Source organism: Bos grunniens, chromosome 7 (assembly GCF_055505025.1).
Source record: "Bos grunniens cultivar Pamir isolate PY7600 chromosome 7, Bosgru_T2T1.0, whole genome shotgun sequence".
Classification (NCBI taxonomy): Eukaryota; Metazoa; Chordata; class Mammalia; order Artiodactyla; family Bovidae; genus Bos; species Bos grunniens.
Window position 1 is genome coordinate 979440 of NC_141171.1, and position 21518 is coordinate 1000957.

Below are 21518 nucleotides of genomic sequence, written 5' to 3' on the forward strand. Positions count from 1 at the left end.
GAAACATTTTATGACAAAGGTCTGTGCCAGGGCCATGTCCCTTCACTGAAAAGCAGCTGGCTCGTAAAAGTGGTGGAAGAGCCTGCTGAAGGTTCCAGTTTGGGCATCATCTGTGAGGAAATGGCTTTTGAGGTCGGAGTACTGGCCTGTAAAGTGTTGTAATGCCTCACACTGCTGACTAATTATGCTGCCATCTCCTCCTTAGGCAGAATTTACAAGCCTGGGAACCAGCTGTGGAAGTGTTGCAGGAAGGGGGACCCCTTTCAGGGCCCAAAACTGGGCTCTCGTCTAACACTCGGAAATGAATTGTCCGAAGAGACACGTGCTGACAAAGCAAGAGATTTTATTGGGAAAGTGCACCTGGGGAAGAGAGCAGTAGGGTAAGGGAACCCAGGAGAACTGCTCTGCCACATGGCTCGCAGTCTCCGGTTTTATGGTGATGGGATTAGTTTCCAGGTGGTCTTTGGCCAATCACTCTACTTCAGAGTCTTTTCTGGTGGCGCACGCATCGCTCAGTCAAGATGGATGCAGGATTCTGGAAAGTGGACGGACATGCGGTGTCTCCTTTTGACCTTTCCCGAACTCTTCTGATTGGTGCTGGCTTATTAGTTCCCTAATCCTTATCAGGATCTCCTGTCATAAAACAACTCATGTGAATGGTTACTAAAGGGCCTGACAAGGGTGGGCAGTTCAGCCAGTGTGCTTCCCCTAACAACTCCCCCCTGAGAGACTTCATACGCAAGATACTTCTTGGGAATTGGGGCGGAGCTCTCTTACGCAACGTCTTTCTGCTGTGCATGGGCGTAGGCCTGCCTAGTAGAGCAGAAGTCTCTCTCTACCTGATCTTAGTCAAGATATTTTTTGCCTGAAACCATCATTCACCCTTGTAATAACAGCAATTTAGTTTGAAACTGTTGGCCCCTCTCAGAGATGAAGTAGACAGGGGCCAAACAGAAGACCTAACATGATGATCATCTCTGGTCCCTGGAAACAGAAGGCAACATTTGGGATGAGGGTTGCAGGGTTTGTGACCCTTTTTGATTGGTTGGTGGTGAGGCAACAAATATCAATAACCTCAGATATGCAGATGACACCACCCTTATGGCAGAAAGTGAAGAGGAACTAAAAAGCCTCTTGATGAAAGTGAAAGAGCAGAGTGAAAAAGTTGGCTTAAAGCTCAACATTCAGAAAACGAAAATCATGGCATCTGGTCCCATCACTTCATGGGAAATAGATGGGGAAACAGTGTCAGACTTCATTTTGGGGGGCTCCAAAATCACTGCAGATGGTGACTGCAGCCATGAAATTAAAAGACGCTTACTCCTTGGAAGGAAAGTTATGACCAACCTAGATAGCATATTCAAAAGCAGAGACATTACTTTGCCAACAAAGGTTCGTCTAGTCAAGGCTATGGTTTTTCCAGTGGTCATGTATGGATGCGAGAGTTGGACTGTGAAGAAAGCTGAGTGCCGAAGATTTGATGCTTTTGAACTGTGGTGTTGGAGAAGACCCTTGAGAGTCCCTTGGACTGCAAGGAGATCCAACCAGTCCATTCTAAAGGAGATCAGCCCTGGGTGTTCTTTGGAAGGAATAATGCTAAAGCTGAAACTCCAGTACTTTGGCCACCTCATGTGAAGAGTTGACTCATGGAAAAGACTCATGCTGGGAGGGATTGGGGGCAAGAGGAGAAGGGGACAACAGAGGATGAGATGGCTGGATGGCATCACTGACTCGATGGACGTGAATTTGAGTGAACTCCGGGAGTTGGTGATGGACAGGGAGGCCTGGCGTGCTGTGATTCATGGGGTCGCAAAGAGTCAGACGCGACTGAGCAACTGAACTGAACTGAACTGAGGCAACAAAGCTGTGCTCCAGGAATCTTGTGTTCAGTCTGAATTTACCATCCTCCACCTGGGTGAGGGCTCCAGTTCTGTAAAAGAACTCAAAGACATTGTTATGCATATTTCTTTGAGAAGGAACCAGGACCCTGTCTGGAGGCTGTACCTTTCTGTATTCCCTCCCTTCCCTGATTAGCAATTGCTTGAATCCACCCTTTGGAACTCAGGGAAGGTCAAGGAGGCTGAAAGAAGCCTATTCCTACAGATAAGAAATGGAGAACACATAACAGATCTGTACTCCAGAGCCCCACAGAGTCCTGCTCAGTTTTAATTTAGGGAACTGGGCAACTATGACTGTGATAACTTCCTGTCAAAGTGGGGCATCAGACTGCCTCAGCTTGGAGAATAGACACTGAACTGGAAGTGTTCCTGAGTTCCAAGTCCTAGATCTGAGCCTTGTATGATTAAAATCTCAATCCCTTGGTCTGCCATTTTGTTGTACAGACCCAATTAGAAGTAGCTGGAGGAGGGATAACTGGAATTTTAATAGACAAAATAAATCTCATTTCTTTTTAGAAGAATAGGCCTGAAACCCAGTCTGGACCTGGCACTTTGGGGAGACTTGTAGCCAGGCAGCTAGTTGCCTAGTTTTATAAAAAGTAAGGTTGCAGTTACTAGCTTCCAGCAGACATCGTTTTGAGAATGGTGGCATCTAAGCCTGACACGACTCAGAAAACTCAAGTGTTAGCAATACAATGTCTAATCTGAAACTACACCACAGTGTCATCTAGTTATTTCCCAGGATGTCTGAACCATAGCCACTCTATTTTGACTTTTTAACTGTAAAATTTTTCTTAATAGCCAAAGTAGATGTTGCCATTAATGACGTCAGTGTTTTTCTACATATGAGAAGATGTAAGAATTGGAACTCATAAAATCTTTTCTTGAAAGGATCTAACTATCTGAAGGCCTGTTCTGCCAGTTTTTCCCAGAGCACAGAGTGTCTCATTCCTGGTTTTCACGCTGAACTCCTTTCAGGGGCGTTGAAAGTCAGCAGTTGCAGTGGCCACGATTTAATTTTTGTAGACGTAGATGGCAAGTGACAGTTTTCAGTTGGCAGAGCCCCTTTTTGTTCATAAACTTGACCATGATTTTGAGGGGGCATTTAATGACCATTTTATCCCATGGTGCTGAGAATGTCCATTCTCAGGTTTGGCAAAGATATTATTCATAGGCCACTCAATGTGCTGTTACTGGACTAGGCCATAAAACAGTATCCAAAAATTTTTGGACCACCTCTCTTACTAGCCTCTTCGTCTAGGAAAATATTTCCTATTGTCGTTTCTTTCTATATCTAGAGTTACACTGTTACCATCGTCGATTTCATATGGAACTATATATTATTTTATCAGAGGCCTCAGTCACACATTTGGCAGTGTAAGAAACAGCAATTTTGTAAAACAGGTGAAATACAAGTAACATAGCCAGCAGTATTAGTAAAGTCACAAGTAAGACTTAAGAGCTTCTATTAGATGTAGCCCAGTATATCTCAGGTCATCTGACTCAGTCTGCTCTGTAGAATCTTTATCTTCCAGGGAAATTATATATTGGCACCGTCTATAAGGCACATAGCCCAGTTTTCTAGTGTTACTAGACTGATTATCTTTAGTATGATTTAATTGTTTCCAACACAGAGGAGACTTTAAACCTAAATTACCATAGCCTCATGCTGTTTATATAAATCTATCTCCTAATTGTGGGAGATTTTTTCTCCTTTGTTGAAACTTTGCTTCTTGTTTTGATTGAGCTTGAGTAATAGAAGAAAGCTCAAATTTATGGCCAGAGTCAGAGAAGGCATTCTTAACTGGCCTGATGAGGGGATCTCATCTAGTAATATCATAGTGACCTGAATATGACTATAATTTTTTTTAAGTAAATTTTTTCAGGGCCAACCAGTTAGTCTTGTGGTAGAGAAATTTACAAAGGTAACCCAGAACTAGACACCGGTAATTGGCTACAAACCCAACAATTGGATTGATTTTTAAAACTAGCATAGGATCAGGCCTATGATAGAAGAGCATTTGACCTTATGCAAAGGTCTAAGAAGTCAAGGAAACATTATAAATGATCATACAAATCAGGTCCAGCATCTTGGGCAAGCTGTCTACCTCTGATGTCATCATCTTTTCATCTTGGTGTAGTGTAGTTTCTCCCGCTTGAGCATCATTTCAAGGTGAGATCAGGTCAGCTGTCTTCTCCATAGACCAATCTAGTGTAGGGGCCTTTGGAAGTGGGAATTAGTCTAAGAGTTAATTTCCCTTCAGTTTCATTGTGCATGAGCTAGTTAAGAGTACCTGATTTAAAAAAAAAGTCTTTCCATCTAGGTTGGAGACAGTCTCTTAAACTATGTCTTTTTCCAGTCTTGGTTGCAGGTCATGAGGCATCTGATCTTCATCCAAAGATAGATTACTGAGATAAGCTTCAGAAACAAACTTAGGGTGTTTTTTAAGAACTCAATTAAATTTTATATTAATATCACGTAACAGCAAAGAACTATCTAAGAAATGAGTTTTACTACATGCAGACCTCTATTAACAAACTGGGATTTAACATTTATTGAAACATCTTTTTCTTCCTAAAATTACCTTCATTTTTATCAAATATAACCAAATTAAGGCTAGTTTGTTTGCAAAATAGGTCTGTTTTCACTAATTTTGGTCTGATGATTTATATAACCATAATTGATCATAGACATTTTATTTTGTTGAAACATTTATAGAGTCTCAGACTGAATTTTTAAAATAAAACAGGGCTGGGAAACACACCAAAGGCTTATCACAGATTTTGTCTAACAAATCTAAGTCAATTCTTTTCTTTTTAGGGTCTCAAAATTTCTTGAGATTTTTGTACATGTTAGTGAGATAACCTTTTTAATTTATTTGATAAACATACTGGAAACCTAAGAGTTTCCAATTTATGGAGGAGTCAGAGAGAAAATATAATTGTTTTGTTTATAATGTATAATTTTACCAAAATATTGTCATAATTAGTTTGACAGGAAGGTTTTCCCTACTCCCGGAAAACATAAGATTTAAACCCATAATTTTTCAGACAGAAACCATAAAAGTTATATTTGCTAGTTCATTCAGTCCTTTTGTTAACTTTTGTGATGTCATCAGGTTTTCTATTAGAATATCAGGACATATCAGAATGTTAAGAACTCCATATAATTTTTAGGATATCTGTGTTAGTAATTTTGGACTTCCCTGGTGGCTCAGACGGTAAAGCATCTACCTACAATGCAGGAGACCCAGGTTCGATCCCTGGGTCAGGAAGATCTCCTGGAGAAGGAAATGGCAACCCACTTCAATATTCTTACCTGGAAAATCCCATGGATGGAGGAGCCTGGTGGACTACTAAAATTATTAGTAATTTTACCATACATTATAACATGAGTGGATTTTTGATAATCTTTTTCATGTAATTTAACCAACCAAATAAACACAGTTTAATGTCTCTCTTTGGGATGTCTCAGGGGCCCTCTGAAGCACCCCAAAGTTAGCTAGAGGTCAAAAGAACTTCAAAAGAACTTGATTTAGGAAGTTTTGTCGAAAAGATCAATTAAAGGGGCTTAGAACATTTGGTCAGATTCAGTTGATGGGTGTATCGTTTAGCTTGTTGATATGTCGCAATGGGCGTAAATACCAAGGCTCAAGGTCTAGTGAAAGTCAGCTTGGACCTAATTGGCTCTAACCAGTTTTTTTATGCTTTTGTCATTCCTAACAAAATCCATTTATCTAACTAATTGTAATCTAATTTTAGAAAATCCTGATCATGCATAACTCTTTTTAGTATTTTTCATACCTTTTTTTTTTTTTACTGAAAACACACTTTTTACTTTTTTTTAGCAAGCAAGAACTAACTTTTATATTAGCATTTTATAGACTGGTGATCATAAATACCAGTGATAATTTCTAAAACCCTTGTTTTCTTAGAACATTTTAGGATGGCACCAAACATTATTCACTTATAGTCCCAAATCTCTTTGTTTCTCTGTAGAAGGAAATTAGTGTTTAGTAGTAAATGTTTCAAAATCTTATTTTATTTGGAAATGGCTATTCAATAGACTTCTAACACTTAGCACACTTAGCACAGCCCTTAGAAATTCAAGTTACACCAATCTGGAGAGACTATTTTAGACAGATATTTTTAAAGAATAATTATTTTTAATAGAGTTTATATAAAAGCTTATATCTCATTTACAATTTTTTTAAAAGTTTCTTCACTTGAGGTAATTTTCTTGTTGACAAATCTGTAACAGATATGATAATATTTAACTTATATTAAACCTGAAAATATTTTACTTAATTTTAATTACTCTAAGACATGTCTATATTAGATAGGTCAACAAACAAACATTAATATCAGGTATTTAATATGGAATATTTATTTACCAGTTCACATGAACCTGGAATTTATTGTTTAACTTAGAATTATTTGATTTGTAAGCACTTACCTTTTTTTAAGCCAATTAAATAGAGCTCATTTACAAATTAATCTCAAAAATATTATCCAGAGATAAAGACATACTGAGACATATTTAGACAGACACAATGCAAGATTTAGCTTCATTTTCTAAGTTTAGTCATAAATTAGATACTACACTATAAATTTTACTAGTTTATATAAAACAGTTGGAATAAATAAAACTTTTAAAGGCTTTTTCCCATTTTTTTCTCAGTATCAGGGGTTAGAGATGGTCTAGATAAGTGTTCCTGAGAGCCCTGGTCTCAAGGCACAGGGAAAGAAAATCAAGTTCTAACAAAATGGCGGCAGGTCTAAACCAAATGGTGGCCAGACAAAGCAAAATGGGCATCAAAAATTACAACACAGAACACAAAGTTAAAACACACACATATAAACCTGGCAGTCCTCATCAGACACTCCCTTAAATACAAGAATACAGTCTCTCAGAAAACCTCCTATAGAGACACAGAACTTCAGATTCAAGTGCTAACACTTTAAGGAAAATATCTCAGGTCTTCAAAGATTTCAAAGGGAGGAAAGGATGCCAGGTTGAAAGAAGAAAGGGGAGGAAGCGAGAGAGGGGGCAAAAGGGGTGGCCTTACAGACGTCTCCTGCCACCTGCAGATACCCAGGTGTTATGGGACTTTACCCTGGGCCTCTAGAGAAGGGAGGACTGGAACTCGGCCCTACCAGAAATCAGACCAGAACAGAACCAGAATTTGAGTTCTCTGCCAAGAGGAGGTGATCAGTCTCCAATCCTCAGCTCAGGCTGAGGCCCTTCGACCAGATTCCTGCGTCCAGGACCGGGGGACTAGAAGAAAGGGGGAGGATAGGAAGGGTTAAGGAGAGGAAAGAGAGAGAGAAGGGGAGAGAGGTCCATAAAGTCTCTTGTTCCTTACCGGTTGGGGCACTCTGGCCAGTTGTCCATATCAGAAGGAGACCAGGGACAAAAAGATCCCAGTTACTGTCTGAGGAGACACATGTGCTGACAAAGCAAGAGATTTTATTGGGAAAGTGCACCCGGGGAAGAGAGCAGTAGGGTAGGGGAACCCAGGAGAACTGCTCTGCCACATGGCTCGCAGTCTCCGGTTTTATGGTGATGGGATTAGTTTCCAGGTGGTCTTTGGCCAATCACTCTACTTCAGAGTCTTTCCTGGTGGTGCACGCATCGCTCAGCCAAGATGGATGCTAGCGAGAGGGATTCTGGAAAGTGGATGGACACGCGGTGTCTCCTTTTGACCTTTCCTGAATTCTTCCAGTAAGTGGTGGCTTATTAGTTCCGTATTCCTTATCAGGATCTCCTGTCATAAAACAATTCATGCAAATGGTTACTGTGGTGCCTGGCCAGGGTGGGCGATTTCTGTCAGTGTGCTTCCCTTAACAGAAGTGGGAGTGCCCCCGCTCCCCCCCCCGCCCCACTATTTCACCAACATCCAGTTAAAGAAATTTTGCTTCTCATTTAAGTCACCTTAGGTTCTGCGAGAGCTTGCCTGTCCTGGCACCTAGAGGAGGAAATAGCATACTTATTATTCCTACTGCTGTAAGTTAGGAGTGTCCCCTGACCATCTGAGCTCTCTATTTACTGCATCAACAAATAAATGGAAGCACTATCAGTTTAGATCTCTTGGCAGCTACAAAGTCAGAACTCAGGCATCTATGTTTTAATCAGTTCTTTCTCCACTGCCCACCACCCACTTTACCCCTGCTATCTCTCTCTCTCTCTCTCTCTCTCATACACACACACACACAAACAGTGGTGATGCTGAGCATTTTAGATTTCTTGTGGGACCAAATTAAAGAACCAAATTGACTCCATAACAATACTATAGCTGAGAAGTTGATAAACTATAGCCTGTGGACCCATCTAATCTGTTACCTGCTTTTGTAGATAAAATTTAAATAGGGGCACACACTCATTGTTTACGTATCATCAGTGGCAGCTATAGCAGAGTTGAGTTCCGACAAAGTGAGTATGGCTCACAAGGCTTAAATATTTACTATTTGGTCCTTGATAGAAGAAGTTGTGTTGGGGAGGATATGCAAAGAAAGGAAGCTTTGTACACTTTGGTGAGAAAATGAAGCCACTATGGAAAACTACAGAAGTTCTTCAAAAAAAAAAAATTAAAAATAGAACTACCACATGATCCAGCAATTTCACTTCTGGGTATGGATTCAAAGGAAATAGAAACACTACTTGAAAAGATATCTGCACCCCTATATTCATTGTAGCATTATTTACAACAGTCAAGACATGGAGGCAATACAATAGAATATTATTTAGCTATTTAAAAAAAAAGGCTGTCTTGCCATCTGTGACAATACAGATGAACTTTGAGGGCATTATGATAAGTGAAGTCGACAGAGAAAGACAAATACTGTATGATCTCATTTATGTGTGAATCTATACAAACCAACAGAAAACCAACTTACAGAATAGATTGGTGGTTGCCAACACACTGGAGGCAGGAGGTAAGGAGCGTGCAAAATGGGTGAAGGTGGTCGAAAGGTATTAATACAAACTTCCAGGTACAAAATATGTAAGGCCTGGGATATAATATATATTATGGTGACTATAGTTAATAATACTGTTTTGTATATTTGAAAGTTGCTAAGGGACTTCCCAGGTGGTTCTAGTGGTAAAGAACCCGTCTGCCAATGCTGGAGACATAAGAGACGTGCATTTGATCCCTGGGGCAGGAAGATCCCCTGGAGAAGGGAATGGCAACCCACGCCAGTATTCTTGCCTGGAGAATCCCATTGCCAAGAGTCTGGCGGCTACAGCCCATAGGCTCGCAAAGAGTCGGACATGACAGAAGCAACTTAGCACGCATGCAAGAGAGTAAATCTTTAAAATTCTCATCATAAGAAAAACTGTAACTGATGTGAGGTGATGGGTGGTAAGTTGACTTATTGTGATCATTTTGCATTCTAGTATATATGAATCATTGTGTTGTACCCCTGAAACTAAAATGATATTTTATGTCAATTATCTCTCAATAAAAAAGAAAAACTGGCCAATACTTATTATTGTTATTATGAAATGTTGGACCCCTTGTAGACCAACGAAATTTTCCCTGAAAGAGTAGATGTTGAGGGCAATCCCCTCCAGATTCACTCTCTACCATCCGTCAGCCTATTTTATATCCCAGGAGGCTGGTCTGTATGGACCACCTCAGAGGGCTCTCTTTCTCTTTGGCTTTCATTTGAGTTCAGCAGGGGGAGACATTTAGCAGGAGATGGGAGGGAGCAAGGAGAGTGAGACTGTTCCTGCCAGGTCTCCTGCCTCCTGCACCCCAAGAACCCAGCTTCTGTCAGACAGTCTTCTGCACACCACCCACTCAGTCTCAAAGTTCCAGAGGTTTCCTCCCTTTCCTCGTTCCTTCAGGTCAAGGGACAGTAACATTCCCTGCTGATAATAGCACGAGACTACTGCCTCTGATTTCCCTATACCCTGTCCACACCTTCACAGTGGGTTCTTATATGAAAATCTTCTCCAACCACCCCCCTTAAGGGTGGCATCTTATCCTGCAGAAACCTTGACTGGTACAAAATATAAATGCTTATTTTTTCAACAATGAAACAATCTGAATCCTTCAGAATTGTGTTCAATTTTAGTAGATTCCTCCTAATCCCCACTGATTCAGGGTTTCAGTTATGCATACATCACACACCGCTGCCCCTGCCTTCTTTGGGGTTGTATGTAAGTAGAGTGACCCTACAACTGATTTGCAGGCTGTAGTTCCAGTTGACATCTGTTGTGTCAGCATTGCTATTAATCATGCCCTCCTTCACATCCCCCCTGCAATGCAGGAGACCCCTGTTCGATTCCTGGGTCAGGAAGATCCACTGGAGAAGGGATAGGCTACTCATTCCAATAGTCTTGGGCTTCCCTGGTGGCTCAGCTGGTAAAGAATCTGCCTGCAGTGTGGGAGACCTGGGTTCAATCCCTGGGTTGGGAAGATCCCCTGGAGGAGGGCATGGCTACCCACTCCAGTATTCTGGCCTGGAGAATTCCGTGGTCTGTGTAGTCCCTGGGGTCGCAAAGAGTTGGACACAACTGAGTGACTTTCACTTTTACTTCTAGAGTCCCCAGTTTAGATAGTCAATAATGTAGTGACCCTACATAGGTGGTGCTGGGTCTAAACAGTAGACGATGTGGTGACCTCTTCAGAAAGTGCTGGGCTAGTCTGGAGGACAGCCTCATTCTTTGTCCAGACTCTCCAGCTGGCATAAACCCCTTTACCTAGTCTGGCCCTGAACTTTCAATCCTTGCAGTTTCCAGTGGCATCCTCATCTCTCCTGACAACAGAGCCCTCCCCATCCTTCTTCTCTTTCAGCTTCTTCTGCCCACTGTTACAGCCACTTGGGATGTGTCAGTAAACAAAATGGGGGTGAGAGGTCAGGGGGGAAAGTGCTGCTTGCAAGGGTTTTTCTTCTTTCTGATTTTTGAAAAGGTGATTATAAGGCTATGAACTTTCCTCTGAATACCACTTTGGATGTATCTCCCAGGTTTTAATACATACATTCTTACACAATTTCTGCTCTAATTCCTCTTCTTCTAGGGATATTTAGATGGACTGTGCATTTTATTTTCAAGTACGTTTTTTTAAAACTATCCTTTTATTGTACTCGTAAAAATATTCCTGTCACCTTCTCTTATTCAACCCTCACAACAACTCATCAAGCTAGAGTATCATTCCCATTTCACATGAGAAGATGGAGGTTCATAAACGGCTGGTAGTTGAGGGTCTTAGGGGTAGAGCAGAGACTCAACCCTAACCCAGCATGCTGAAAGTTGCTTCCCTGCCATGAGAGGAGTGCACTGGGGCTCTCGGCAGGGAAGAGCCTGCTTGGCAGCTGCTTCTTGGCACTGACCTGCACTTTGCCTCCGCTCAGTGGTGACAGCAGAGAAACAAGGTGGCCTAGTCAGAGACACGTCGTTACCCTCTCAGGCCTGAGAAGCCACCCCTCAGATCTCAGCAGCAGAGGCCCCACTTAGCTCTCACTCCAGTACAGCAGAGGAAGCAAGGCACTGGCAGGGAGGCTACCTACAGCCGTGCTCACTCCGTCCTGTACTCCCAGAACACTCTCATCCTGTACTCCTGTACACTCTCATCACGGTGAGCAGGGGGCAAGTAGTGGGTGTCAGGACCATTGAATAGCCACTTTTTAACAGGGGGGCAGTCAGGGGAGGCCTCACTGAGGGGAGGGACATGAGCCAGTCCTGTGTAGCAGTTAGGGCAAACGAACGTTCAAGCGGAGGGAATGGCAAAGGCCAAGGCCTTGAAGATGGAACAAGTGACTTCTTGTGCTGTCCACTCCTTACCACATCTGAGCAGAGCCCTCGAGGTCTTTCATACCATCTCCTTGCCTCTGCTTTGCCCTTTGTTCACACATATACATACACATATCCATATATTTATAGTTACACATATTCAAACACATTTTCAAACACATACACACAGGTTCCCACAAGCACATGCGTGTGCACACACCTATACACACAAACTCCCCAGCACATGGTGGGCCCCTCTGATAACAGTCTGAACTAATGTGGGCCACGGAGACTTATGATGAGTGATGGAGCACATGGCAAACCGAAAGTGCCACCACACCTGAAGAGCCAGTGTCAGCACCAGCCTGTGATCACTCGAGAGCCCCCCAACAGCTGGACGACTCTGCACAACACACCGAGTTTCTCTGACTCCCCTTTCCATCTGTCCTATGGGTGGATTGGCCCAGGCGGCCTCGGAGTTCTTGTAGCCAGCTGTAGCCTGACTCAACCAAACTCTGCAAAAAAGCAACACACACAGCTTATTTTCTTCTCCTGTTAAAGACAAGATGAAAATTCAAAAATCCTGTTGTTCTGGGAAGGGTGACAGAAAGGCCATCTGGCCAACACCCATCCCCATTGCCAGTGATCTTTCATTCCCAGCTGTGTTTTCAGGAGAAAATAAATAAGACTCCAAAAGCTGCCAGCAGGGTGACGCTGTGGTTGTCCTTGGCAGAGACCCAGCAGAGAGGCCACAGGGATTACAGTCCCTTGCCCTGGCTGGAGCTCCACCCATTGGTCCCTGCTGGGGCCACTTTAGTTCCAATCACACGGTGCAGCAGCAGCAGTCCCCTTTCTGTGGATGGCCCAGCCTCTGCCTGGGCTGCAGCTCTCACACTCTTTCTGGCCTTCTCCACTGTCTTCTGAGCCCCTACTCTGTGCTTCATGGTTTGCAGAGGACATCCTCATCTATCCTCATCATTGCACAGAAGCTAGGATTTCTCAGCCCCATTTTACAGATGAGAAAACCAAGGAAGATGAAGGGGTTTACAGGGCCACAGGCCAGCAAGAGGGAGCACCAGAAGTCTGATCCTGGACTTGAATTCCTTAGCATTGTCTCCCATCCCCTCTATACCCTCCGTCTCTTCAAACCCTGGTCCCCAACTCCAAACACTGTCTCCAGCATAGTCCCTTATCTGAGCTCCAGACTCATGTCCAACAGACAGTGGACCATTCTGGTGGGATAGGTGTCCACAGTCACCTCCGTTTCAACAGGGCCCAACCAATAGTCCTCACCCCACTCAGCCTGCTACCATTTGTATTTCAAAGATCAGCAAATGGCTTTTCTGCTGCCTCTAGAGCTGGACACTGGGGGGCCATGCTGTGGCTCTCTTTCTTCCCACTGCCCGCTTCTGGCATCTCTGCCTGGGCAACCTCCCAGGTCTCCTGTTCACCTCCTCCCTCACCCCAGGCCTGCACCAGTCTCCTCTTGCTCCAGAAATCTTTCTAAAGTACAAAACCCATCAGGTGACTTCTCCATAAAGACTTATATTAAGACTCTGAAGTTCTAATTAAACTTCAGAAAGCATTTTTATGATTCTCAACTGATTGAAGATCTTATTTATATTTTTCACTTGTATACTTTTTTTCCCAAGCTGAGGAAAGCATTGGCCATCTAGGAAATGGCCAATCGTACAGCTTAAGTATAGTCAGGGTGTTCAATATCACTTTACTTGGAGCTGGAAGCATTTGCTTTTGAAGTTGTACATAGGAATACGTTCATGTTGAAATGTTTCTATGGTACTGATTTATCAAAATTGAATTTTTAAAGAAAATATTTGGACAGTAAAATAAACTTTTCTTCTTGTCAAAAATACAAAAAAAAGAAGGAACCCCAGCCTCACTAGCTCAACCTGAGGTCTTGTTCCCCCTGGGTGGGCTTCCAACTTATCTCTCTTCTGCCTGACCTTATCTGTCCCACCGATTTCTGAGAGACAAAAGATTTCCCCATTAGCGATGCCCTTAGTCTGGTAACAGCACCTCAGATTTTACTTGAGGATGTCCAGTAGTAAAGAATCTGCCTGCCAAGACAGGAGACACAGGAGATGTGGGTTCCATCCCTGAGTTGGCAAGATCCCCTGAAGAAGAAAATGGCAACCCATTCCAGTATTCTTGCCTGGAGAATCCCATGGACAGAGGAGCCTTGTCGGGTCTACAGTCCATGGGGTCACAAAAGAGTCAGGCGTGACTTAGTGATCAAGCAACAACGGCCACCTTTACCCCCTGAGACACTCAGCAAGTTCAGTGGGCAGATATGGACCACTCAGCATCTTCCCCCTTTCCCATCTGGGGACCCTTTCTTTCATCTCTCATTCCAGGTGGTTCTTGGGGTGAACTCCAGTCTCCAGCTCCCAGTTCAGTTCCATGACTGGGGAAGTAAATTCACTTCTCACCCCTCACCAGGGTGGCTTATTGTATAGACTCCAGCCGGAAGGGGAACATGCCTAAGACCTGAGACAACCCAGTGTCACATCTGTTATCTTCAGCCAGCCAGGTATGGATGGTACCTGGCACAAAGTCACGTGTAGCCAGGACCCTGGCATCGGCAATCACCACAGCCTGCCTATGTGCTTAGGGAGCTAAGACAGGGTTAGCAGGTCCCTTCCAGGAAAGGCTTCTGTGTTCTCTTGTTACCACTATCTCTGCCATTCCACATATACCCATGGATATATCAGGCTGGAAGCAATGGGTTCTGATGTCAACCTGTTTTCAGTTATTTTGGTTCACAAATGTGGGTCTGCAGACCCAAGAAAATTTCCAAAGTATTTTACTTCATTGAGTGAACGTAGTCAGCCTGAGGACATGGGATGGTTTGTACCCCTGTAGGACAAAGAGTTCCTTGTTCTCCTTGTCCCAGCTTCTCTGCTGAGGAGCTGGCCAGCCAGGCAGGGCCAAGAAGGCCAAGATCTCAGCTCAGCTGGCACACAGGTGTGGGAGGGGCCAGGGGCCACTGTGAAGAGCTGGTGGTGTAGGGGATGCTGAGCCCAGAACTCCTCCATGGACACTGTCTCTCCCCAGTGAGCCTGTGGGGCCCAGAACTCAGGCCTGCACGTAGTCCACAGCCCTCAGCTTCCCAGCACCAACTAGCCCTGAGTCACAGGCTTGCCGTCGGCCACATTCCAGGCAGGACAGAAGACCCACACTGCTACTCCCTGGCAAGGAGCCAGCCTCTCTGCTCCCCAGGAGTGCATGAGCCTTAAGGACAAGAAGCCTTTTCCCACCACTTTGGAGGCCCTTGATTTTTTTTTCAGGAGAATGATGAAAACGTTCTCGAATTGATTTTGGCAATGGTTGCACAACTCTGTGAATATGCCTAAAATCACTGAACTGCATGCTGTTTATGTAAGCGAGTTGCATGGTGTGTGAATTCTATCTCAATAAAACTGTTACCTATGAAACCAAATACACTGAGGATTACATGCTACATAATATCTTTGGAGCCCTCTTTTCTACTGAACAATGTATCTGTGCTGTGTTTCTTAGTGGTACTTTGCACTGTTCATGAAACCAGTCTATTGTCGATACATATTGCCAAATTTCTCTCGAGAAAGTTGTACCCATTGACACTTTCTCAGACATTGTGTGAGAGGGTCTGCGGTCTTCATCTTATGGAAGGAGAGATTGCCTTGTTCAAGACCACATATAAGTTTGCAGAAAGCCAGGGCTCACACCTGACCAGCCCGACTCTGGGGCCAGTGTCCTCTCTGCAGTCACAGCTGCCTCTGGCTCGCACCAGCATCTCATCCCCTCCTGGTCTCTACATCTCCTGCCTGCTTCAGGCCCTGGAGACGCTGGTTTTCCAGTAGCACATGGTCCCAACACAGGCTGCTCTGCCTGCTCTGAGACAGACAGGAGACATGTATCCAAAGAAACAGTATGAAAGGCCTCGTGGGGAATAAAAACACCATCCCAAATGCTGCAAGCAGTTGTATGGGGGTGGTTGTGTATGTTTTACGGATAATAAAAGTCTTCTCACACAACATTATTAGTATCGACATTATTAGTATCCTGATTTGAATCAACAAGTTATTAAAAAAACACTTTGAGACAATTGAGGAATATTGAATATATTCCAATATATATCAACATTGAAAATGAGTATCTGATCATATTAAGATATTACTATTAGTTTTGTTTGATTGGATCATGGAATTGAAGTCATAAGAGCCTTTATTTGTAAATACACATAATAAATTATTAACAAATCAAATGATGTCAGGATTTCTTCTAGCAAAACAGCAAACTCTTTAGATTATTTTTGAAATTCATCATAATGAAAATATGTGTACATGTGTTCATAACTGCTAAGATCAAAAAGATTTTCTAAAGATAGTATTGTTAAGGAGAGGAAATTAAGAAAAACTGCACAATCTGATTTCCATTTGCAAGAGAAGGAAGAGGGTTTTTGTAGAAGAACACGTGAAAGGCCTTGCCATGCCAGCACAACCGGGAGACCTGTTTTATTGTCCCACTTGTCTTGTCTCTGAAGGAAGTGTTTTTACCATCAGAGGCATCAAGGTCCTCCTTTATGTTAGCTCATGCTGGGTAGAGTGAATTTCTGTCCCCAACAACAGAGCCACTTCACTGATGTGCAGGTGGACAGATGCTCAGCCAGGGCCCCTGAATTCTCTGGCAGCTGATTTCCTGGAGTACTGTAAGGCGTGAGACCTCCCCAGGTCCCCACATTTCACAGAAGGCCGAAGTTTCAGTAACAGTTGCCTCACAGGTCATATAAACAGGGGGCGATGCTACCTGCATCCTGTGAGAGCCCTCAGTGCATTTCACGAAGATCAGTACTTGGAGGACCATGTCCAGCTCATGGAGGACAGAAAGCCCTACCCCCAAAGTGCAGTGCACAGAAAGGGAGCAGATGCCTCCTCCGTGAATAGGCAGTCTGCCTGGAACCCCCTGAGCAGGGGCCAAGAAGAGGGCACATGGGCAGTCGTCCCTGTGGGCAGGGTCAGCCTTACCAGGGAAGACAGGGCCCCTCCCCAAGCAAGCACAAAGTGCCTCAGAAATCCAAGCATGCATGATTTCAAGACTGGGTCCATGTGTACAAATCTATTTCCACTCCTGGATTTCCCCCACCGGAGTCAAGCTGATTACAAATGACATCCAGTCTTACATTCCGATACCTTAGTAACTTCATCAGAAAGAAAGGCCCTCTTTTCTGATAGGTCCAGAGAAACCCCTCCAGGATGACACTCACTGGTTCTCATGGACCTGATTTAGGCCCCTCGCCTGGCCCAGACCCAACCCCTATGTTCAGAGTATGGTGCTCTCATTGTCCAGGCCTGGGTCATGCACTCACCCCAGGGGTCAGGGGGCAAATCAGCCCCTGTGCTCCAACAGGCTGAGAGGAGGGAAGGGGGAGCTCCACAGAGGAATCCAGGCTGTTGTCCCCAAAGGGGAGGGAAACAGGCCCAGGTGTGTCCTCTGCCCATTGGTTACTCCAGAAGGCACATTTGCCTGCCTGCATAGTCAACACCCAGATGGTGTTCACTCTCTGAAGCTTTTTTCCTGCATCAACAGGGGCTGGGAAGACCTCACATTCCACTGCCTCAACGAACATGACATGAAGCCACATATGGGTCAAGAGGAGCTCCAGGAACACTTGGGTGCACAGCCCCCCACCCCCCGGTAGAACTCACCTTTATGGAGGATGCCCTCCATTGTCCTTCAGGGTAGCCCACCCAGAAGCACACCCTCTCCACTAGATGGAGAAGGAAACCAGAGGGTTCTGGACCCCAAACCTCCACCTTCTGTCTTTTCCCTGGCCTCTAAGAATCACAACCAAATTCTGCTTCTAGACTGAACAACTCGGAGGGGACACTTGCACTATCCTTGGAGAGCCCCTTCTCCACTCCCTCACCCAGAGTCTGTATGATACCAGCAGTATGAAGGAGTAGCTGGCCCAGCTGCCTCTAGGGCCAGGCAGGAAACCCAGGCAGGGAGGACAGCCAGCACCAGCCTCGGAGGGGAGATGGGGAGAAATGGGAGTCAGGTTCTTCTTGGGACACCGCTACACTTGGTGCTGGGCAGCCACTGCCCCTCAGGGTGGGGCCAGGCTCTCCAGTTCTTCTAATTGATCACAAGAAACCGGAAGTCTGAGGCACAGCCTGGGCCCTTTTTAACCTCACCTTGGTAGAGGGGAAAACAAGGAGACAAGAACGCAGGTCAGAGTCTCTGCAGGGATAAGTGGCAGCCAGAGTGACCAACTGTCATAGTTTGCCCAGGACTGAGGGGTTCCTGGAACATTGGAACTTTAATGCTAAAACCAGAACTGCTGCTGCTAAGCCGCTTCAGTCGTGTCCGACTCTTAGCGACCCCATGGACTGTAGCCCACCAGGCTCCTCCATCCATGGGATTTTCCAGGCAAGAGTACTGGAGTGGGGTGCCATTGCCTTCTCTGAAAACCAGAACAGTCCCAGGCAAATTCAGACAGTTCATGTCACCCTAGGTTATGCCCTTGGACAGAGGGATTTAGAGCACTTCCTAAAGGAGATGTGTAGGGTTTAGGAGACCCACAGGGGTAGATCAGCCTCAGGGGGTGCTCAGCCCAAGCATAACCACTCAGAAACCTTTTTATGTCACCTCCCCATGCCCTCACTACAAACTCCATTTTTTTTGCATATATAGTCATTATTTAAACAACATTATGGTCCTACTGCAAAAACTGTTTTGTAGCCGACGTTTGAATTGTGATTAGAAAGAATTTCAAATTGTCTTGTGAAGCCTGGATTTGGCCCAGGAATGCCAGCTTTGTCCCTGATGTCCCGCTGGTGCCATTGTACCCAGAGAAAGCTGGGCCTCCTGCTTGGCCAGGAGAGGGTGTGTGCCTACGTGGGATGAGTAGAAATCTGAGATTGCATCAAGCACTGGATGTGGCATGGTAGTGAGTGGGGGGCAGCAGGCCCACCCCATGGAGGCTTTATGGTCAAGACTCGTGATGATAACACCTGCATGGCACTACCCAAGTTCAACCCGTGCCAAGCAATGCGGTGTTTCAAGCTCCATATTTCAGACAAGCATCTCCTCAGAAACAAAAGGGTACCAGATTCACCTTCACTCTCCTGCTGCGCTGTGCCCTGGAAAGGTGGCCTTCATCTGGGGTTCCAGGCCCTCTGACTTCTAGTTGGCTCTAGAAACCCAGCAGGAGGCCTGGAGTTGGGGGGTGCAGTCAGGATAGCCATCCTCTCCCCCACAAGGCCTTCAGTTCTGTCTGGCAGCCTCTCCCACAGCTGCCCTCTCTGACACCTGCTCTTCCATCAACAATGGTTAACCCTTAAAATTGTTTTTACTCTATATTTCCTAAATGAATATATATTTCTTCTGGAAGAACAAAGCTATAAAGATTTATAATTAGCCCTATTTTTTTTTTTAATTAACTTACAATTATAAAAGAATACACGAGTTCACCCTTGTGGCAGACCTCTTTTGGCAGGGGAGAGAAGGTGAAACAAGTTCCCCAAGGAATTCCTCAGCAAAGTCACCTCTGAGTTGGCCTAGCCTGTGCTGAAAGGGTGGTCTTGTCTTTCCTCAGAGCTGCGGTGTAGTTGCGGGGCGGGGTGGGGTAGGGGGTGGTTGGAGTAGAGACACCTGGTGGCCAAAACTTGAGCTGCAAGTTTTGAGCTCCCCCTTACCTATGCCCTAGCCAAACTTCTGAGGCCTTCCTACCCCAGGCCCTCACTCTGAGGAAAGATTCCTACCTCACTTTCCCTCCTGGTTCAAGGTTTCAGCTCTCCCTGAACCCGCATCCCAGGTCAGTCTCTTAGACTCTCCCCATGGGCCTTCTGTACCCCAGTCATCAGCTTAGTTCAGTTCAGTTGCTCAGTCACGTCCAACTCTTTGCAACCACATGGACTGCAGCACACCAAGCTTCCCTGTCCACCACCAATTCCTGGAGCTTACTCAAACTCACGTCCAGTGAGTCGGTGATGCCATCCAACCATCTCATCCTCTGTCGTCCCCTTCTCCTCCTGATTTCAATCCTTCCCAGCATCAGGGACTTTTCCAATGAGTCAGTACTTCACATCAGGTGGCCAAAGTATTGGAGCTTCAGCTTCAGGAACAGCCCTTCCAGCGAATATTTAAGACTGATTTCCTTTAGGACTGACTGGTTTGTCTTCTTGCAGTCCAAGGGACTCTCAAGAGTCTTCTCCAGCACCACAGTTCAAAAGCATCAATTCTTTGGCGCTCAGCTTTCTTTATGGTCAAACTCTCACATTCATACATGACTACTGGAGAAACCATAGCTTTGACTAGGTGGACCTTTGTCACCAAAGTAATGTCTCTGCTTTTTAATACACTGTCTAGGTTGATCATAGCTTTTCTTCTAAGGAGCAAGCCTCTTTTAATTTCATGGCTGCAGTAACCATCTGCGGTAATTTTGGAGCCCAAGAAAATAAATTCTGTCCACATCTGTTTGCCATGAAGTGATGGTACTGGATGCCATGATCTTAGTTTTTTGAATGTTGAGTTTTAAGCCAGCTTTTTAACTCTCTCCTTTCACCTTCATCAAGAGCCTATTTAGTGAAGAAGTTCCTCTTTGCTTTCTACCATAAGGATGGTGTCATCTGAATATCTGAGGTCATTGATATTTCTCCACCCTACTCACACCCCATCCGCATACCCCAGCCTATCAGGAGGGAGGTGATGAAAGGTCAGTGGGTGACTAACTGCCCCCCCACCAGGTCTGATCTCATCTCTTGCTGCTCCTTGTTCTCCTCACTTCAAATCTGAGCTGAGGCTCAGCCAGCACTGAGGCAGGGTACTCCATCTAAGTCATGACATCTGGGTTGTCTGGCCCGTGCTCCCTGAACCCCATCTGCTGTGGAGACCGCTCAAGGTCCCCCTAGAATCTCATGCCTTCCCCCAGGTGGAGTGATGCCATGCAGGGCTCCCAGCTCCAAGCACATCCCTACCTTCCTGGACATGCCCCTGAGGCCTGGGAAGCAGTATATTCCACAGCTCTGGGCAGGGTTGGGTCTGGGCAAAAGGAGCCAATATCAAGGTTTTCTTGGCATTTCTGCTCCCAGAAGAGTACAAAGAAATAAGTAGGAAGAGGTCATCACTCCAAGCTGTCCAGGGGCCACAGCCCAGCTGGGGCTGTTGGAGACTGGTGGAAAGGTCCTTGATGGAAGTCCCTGGGAGCAGGTGAAAGCCCAGTCAGGACTTCTGCTGCAGTCAGAGAGGGGCTTTCATCATACCATGGACCCTGAAATCCTCTCTAGGCTCTGGAAGAAATGTCACAGCTGGGAAAACAGCTGAACAGGGCTGGTGGCCAGGAGATAGCAGGTACCTTCCATGTCCCCCAGAACAGCCACAGGACTCAGAAGAACTGTGTATGGGGTGCAGGAGAGCAGATCTTTGGGCTGTTTGGGAGAAATCAGACCAATGAGCAAATCACCTGACTTTAAACGTTGACCTGAGGGTGAAAAAAAAGTGTAGGAAACGAAGCCCTGTCTGTGTTTGCTGTTTGCAATACCAGGGTAAGCTCCCTGCTGGCCACAGGGGTCACTCCTCGAAAGAGCTAGCCATGGTGATCAGCCTGGCCACTAGACAACCAGCACTCACCGGGAGTGGGCTCAGGGCCCTGCTCCACCAGGCCCTGTGGGCTTCTGGCTCCAGCTACCCAGGCCCACCCTTCTGGAAGCACAAGGACAGGGGCAGGCTGGGGAAGGGATCTATGGTCTCATATACTCCCTCCTAAGAGGGACCAAGTTGAGTCTCTTGATCCAGACCAGCCCCGTGGCTCCTGGCTTTGTGGCTTTGGTCAGATTGCTTAATTTCACCAAACCTCAGGGCCTCCTGAGCTGCCC

General features: G+C 45.3%; 1 long non-coding RNA gene across 2 annotated transcripts; it reads right to left on the reverse strand.

The window, feature by feature from the left end:
• Positions 1–323: 323 nt before the first annotated feature.
• LOC147367960 (uncharacterized) lies at positions 324–7626 on the reverse strand. 2 transcript variants are annotated; one of them, XR_015166346.1, is made up of 3 exons: positions 7265–7626; positions 4007–4120; positions 324–633 (listed from the first exon to the last, which is right to left on the reverse strand). It is a non-coding gene; the product is annotated as an uncharacterized LOC147367960 (long non-coding RNA). The 2 variants fall into 2 exon arrangements; XR_015166345.1 differs by having other exon boundaries at positions 3973–4120.
• Positions 7627–21518: the final 13892 nt, after the last annotated feature.